Here is a 5,614-nt window from a genome sequence, read left to right on the forward strand (position 1 = left end):
GATCCATCTGCATGCTTTTATTTAAGAGACGTGGTCATAACAGGCATGGGTCAAACAATGGCAAACAGGTACAACACAGGCAAGACAAAGAGTAATCCTAGGACAAGCGTGGGTCATCGATCGGCGAACATAATCCAGAGGGCTTGACAAAAGGGGTAATCTGTAAACACGAGCAATAGTCAAAGGACCGGAAAACAGGCAAGGCAAAACTAGACTAAGAGTAGGACTTGGAAATAAACAATGGCTAACGAAATGGCTCTGTAATGTAGCTATCACTGACTAGCGATATGCGCATACAATACTCGGCGATCTGAACGAGGAAGTCCAGGGCTTATAAAGCATGTCTGATTGGATTCAGCTGTGTGTGTGTAATCAGTGCATTCAGCTGTGTGTGTGTAATCAGTGCATTCAGCTGTGTGTGTGTAATCAGTGCATTCAGCTGTGTGTGTGTAATCAGTGCATTCAGCTGTGTGTGTGTAATCAGTGCAATGGATGATGGGAACTGTAGTCCGGAGTGACATGTAACAGTCTGTGTGGTGTGAGAGTCAATGTAGTGAGCGCGTGACCTCTGGTGGTGAGTGAACGGAAGTTCATAGACTGGATTTGTGACACATACAATGTTTTTTTGGCTTTTTATAAAAATATACCCCACCAACTTAAGACTGGTTTTGTGGTCCAGGGTCACATATGATTATTATTGCTCATACCTGGTGTACAGGATCTGAACAAACCCCTGTGGTGGCTTTCGCCGCTTCTCTGAGAAATCACTTTCGAAGACAAGATTTTGATGTCAGAAGATAGACTTTATTATCAAAAGATAACAAAGCCGAGAGACTCTGCAGAGGATCTCTTGAGTCTGTGCCTGCACACTCTTTATATAGGTTTCCATAAACAATACATATCATTCAGGCCATTATGGCTAGTCTATATCTCCTCATGACCGCATATTAGTGACACAAAGAGGTCTCAGTTCATCACATGTCAGCACAAGATCACATGTTTTTTCTCTTACTACCTCCTCATATTTGAGCACACACACAGTTAAACATAGCTCATCATATTAGAGCACACACAGCCAAACACATGACTACAATAGTAGAATAACTCATATATGTAAACAGCCATATTCACACTGACCATACCTGACCAATACACATCTTGACCTACAAAAATCCTCTACACCCCTAACCTTAAGTATTAAAGTTGTGTGTGTAACTTTTTCCATACCACTTGTGCTATGAATGATTCATATATTTTCTTTAGTTGTGCTGTTACTGTACTTCTCTACATTGTGCATCTTGCAGACCATAAAGTTACAAAAATCCCATACTTGAAGGAGAGAATAGGGACCAGGATATCACTGGACTTGAGGTCATTGGACTTGAAGCACTGGGGTCATCTTTTTGACTTGGCCTAGTAAAGTAATGCCTAGCAACTACCTTGAACAACCTAGCAATGCCCAAGCAACCACCCATAACACCCTAGCAAAACACTATAAACTACTCATAACACGATAGCAATGCCCTAGCAACCATTCAGAACTAAGTAGCAACCACTCTAGCAACCACCTAAAACACCCTAGCGATGCCATGGCAACCACCCATAACATTCTAGCAATACTACAGCATCCACACAAAACACTCAATGCCATAGCAACCACACAACACACCCTAACAACACCCTAGCGTTCACACTTATCACTCTAGCAACTACCTATAAATCCCTACTCATAACACCCGTAATGCCCTAGCAACCATCCATAACATCCTAGAAACCACCTATAACACCCTTCTCATAACAGCCTATTAATCTCCTACCCTTAACAATGCCATAGGAACCACACAAGGGATAGTTTACCCCAAAATGAAAATTTGCTGTTAATTTACTCACTCTTAGGCCAATCAAAGTGACTATTTTCTTGAGTAGAACAGTAAAGAAGATTTTTAGCTGAAAACGTGGTCCTTGATGATTCATAAAATACAAGTCAGTGGCTACCTGTTTTTGAGAATACAAAAATATCAACACAAAAATACCCGTGGCTCATGGCAATATATTGAGGTCTTATAAATCAAAACGAGCGGTCTGTACAAGAAATGGAACATTATGTACAACATTATTACCTGTAATCCAGAGTTGAGGTCTTCACAGGTCCACCCGAACCCGAGTCCCAGAGTCAACCCCGCACAGTTAGGTACATTGAAGAAGGCTACTAACGTAACATTAAGTAAGAAACAAAGTTTCATTTTCACTACTTGTAAATTGACTTGTTAATAGCAATTAGATGTGGAATCTGTGCCGATCTGGTCCAAATGGGTCTGTGTCTCCCGGCTAGGTCCGGGTCGGTTCCGGGTAGTATGTTTATGACATGTCTCAGTTCTGCATGTGTCCAGGTCCAACTTTCAAATAGTAGATGGGTCCAGGTCAGTTCTGCATAGCACATTTCCTCTTCTCTTCAGATTAGGGCACACATTTTTGGACCCGTGAGGACCTCTAATCCAGAGCCTCAGGCAAATATCGATATCTGATTATTTTCCAGGAACTGGTTCTTTCCGACAGTTCAATCACGCAATTATGTAATGTATACGCAATTTTGTCATTAAAGCACCCAATAATGATGTGAAATGTGGATGTTTTACATGTCTAAATCACATAAAGTGAATCATGTCTTCATCAGCACACCTTTTTACATAAACAATGAGAAACCATAAAAACTTTAATTTTGCACCTTCATTCAAGTGCTTAGTTCACACATACTCGCATCAGTCTTCGGTCCGAACCGGAACTGTTTCCTCAGTTCAGTGACTGTTGGAGGAACAGGAGTGTTGAATAAGTTGGCAAAAAATGGCATCATAACCTCATATACACCAGTATTTTGGCTAATTTCGAGTCGGAGTGACTGTCAGGCATATCCAAAAGTGAGTTTTGATTGAGTAACTTGTAGATCTGTGCTACTCAAGCCTCGAACTGTTTCAAATGGTTCAGTCCAGTTTGGTGAACTGGTTCATTCAGCCGCTGACTTGCATTTTGTGAATCACCAAGGACCACGGTTTCAGCTAAAAATCTTCTTATACTGTTCAACTGAAGAAAAAAAAAGAGTCACGTAGATCTTGGATGGCCTAAGGGTAAATTAACAGCAAATTTTTATTTTTGGGTGAACTATCCCTCTAAAACTATATCAACGACCTATAACGGGCCTAGCAACTATATACCAATGCCTTGGCAACATGTGAGTTTGCATGGCCAAACACCAATCATAATTTCTTCTGAAAATGTATAAAGGCATCCTAGAAATTAAAGCTTGGTCACATACTGTCCTATATGTATAAATAAGAACACCTGTCCAGGTTTATTAGCTTCCAAAGCTTCTGTCAATTCTGTCATGACATGAACAGTTTTATGAACAGAATTTATCCGTCAGAAAGATGCTTAAAGAAATTCAGGAAATGTTCTAAAATACTTTTGTGAATTATGGAATGATTGCCTTTGAAGCCCAACTCATCTGAGACATCATGTCACAGTCTTTCAACTGAACTGATTCAGGATGCTGTTTAAAATAACCCAGAATTACAAAGCACATTTCTCTGCAGGTACTTGATGAGTTTCCTGTATTTGGAAATCCGCTTGTTAAAAGAGCAACCAATCGACTGCTATTGAAGTACATTAATCTTTGAATTACTTGTATGTGCTGATTTTAATCATGGTATCAAACATACACACATTTTACAAAAAAGTGTCATATTTTAAAAGTAAAGACTATAAAAACCTGTTAATTGGTTAACAATGCAAATCTTGGATAGACCTAAGGGGACATTTCATGATATTTTACTATAAAATACAGTTAAATGTAAATTTTTTGGGAACTGAAAAGTCATCTTCATGTTAATTACAATTAAATAAAAATGATTTATAGTTAAAATTGATATTAAATTCAATTAATTGAAAATAAGAGTGTTTTTTTCACCCACCTAAGTAGTACTTTAGTCAAGTCAAGTCACCTTTATTTGTATAGCGCTTTATACAATACTGATTGTGTCGAGGTAACGAGGTCTTCGCAGGGGATCTGTCTCTGGGGCGCATCTAGTTGACATGGTTTCCGGTGACATTCAGGGCTGTAGAGATCATCTCTAGGTGCTGGTCCACAATCTGGTCTGGATATGGACTGGATCTGGTGGCTATGGTGACCTCGGAATAAGAATGAAAGAGACTAATATTAGCGTAGATGCCATTCTAAACAATGAGAAACCATAAAAACTTTAATTTTGCACCTTCATTCAAGTGCTTAGTTCACACATACTCGCATCAGTCTTCGGTCCGAACCGGAACTGTTTCCTCAGTTCAGTGACTGTTGGAGGAACAGGAGTGTTGAATAAGTTGGCAAAAAATGGCATCATAACCTCATATACACCAGTATTTTGGCTAATTTCGAGTCGGAGTGACTGTCAGGCATATCCAAAAGTGAGTTTTGATTGAGTAACTTGTAGATCTGTGCTACTCAAGCCTCGAACTGTTTCAAATGGTTCAGTCCAGTTTGGTGAACTGGTTCATTCAGCCGCTGACTTGCATTTTGTGAATCACCAAGGACCACGGTTTCAGCTAAAAATCTTCTTATACTGTTCAACTGAAGAAAAAAAAAGAGTCACGTAGATCTTGGATGGCCTAAGGGTAAATTAACAGCAAATTTTTATTTTTGGGTGAACTATCCCTCTAAAACTATATCAACGACCTATAACGGGCCTAGCAACTATATACCAATGCCTTGGCAACATGTGAGTTTGCATGGCCAAACACCAATCATAATTTCTTCTGAAAATGTATAAAGGCATCCTAGAAATTAAAGCTTGGTCACATACTGTCCTATATGTATAAATAAGAACACCTGTCCAGGTTTATTAGCTTCCAAAGCTTCTGTCAATTCTGTCATGACATGAACAGTTTTATGAACAGAATTTATCCGTCAGAAAGATGCTTAAAGAAATTCAGGAAATGTTCTAAAATACTTTTGTGAATTATGGAATGATTGCCTTTGAAGCCCAACTCATCTGAGACATCATGTCACAGTCTTTCAACTGAACTGATTCAGGATGCTGTTTAAAATAACCCAGAATTACAAAGCACATTTCTCTGCAGGTACTTGATGAGTTTCCTGTATTTGGAAATCCGCTTGTTAAAAGAGCAACCAATCGACTGCTATTGAAGTACATTAATCTTTGAATTACTTGTATGTGCTGATTTTAATCATGGTATCAAACATACACACATTTTACAAAAAAGTGTCATATTTTAAAAGTAAAGACTATAAAAACCTGTTAATTGGTTAACAATGCAAATCTTGGATAGACCTAAGGGGACATTTCATGATATTTTACTATAAAATACAGTTAAATGTAAATTTTTTGGGAACTGAAAAGTCATCTTCATGTTAATTACAATTAAATAAAAATGATTTATAGTTAAAATTGATATTAAATTCAATTAATTGAAAATAAGAGTGTTTTTTTCACCCACCTAAGTAGTACTTTAGTCAAGTCAAGTCACCTTTATTTGTATAGCGCTTTATACAATACTGATTGTGTCGAGGTAACGAGGTCTTCGCAGGGGATCTGTCTCTGGGGCG

Source organism: Sinocyclocheilus rhinocerous, unplaced genomic scaffold (genome assembly GCF_001515625.1).
Source record: "Sinocyclocheilus rhinocerous isolate Xijiao unplaced genomic scaffold, SAMN03320098_v1.1 scaffold351, whole genome shotgun sequence".
Classification (NCBI taxonomy): Eukaryota; Metazoa; Chordata; class Actinopteri; order Cypriniformes; family Cyprinidae; genus Sinocyclocheilus; species Sinocyclocheilus rhinocerous.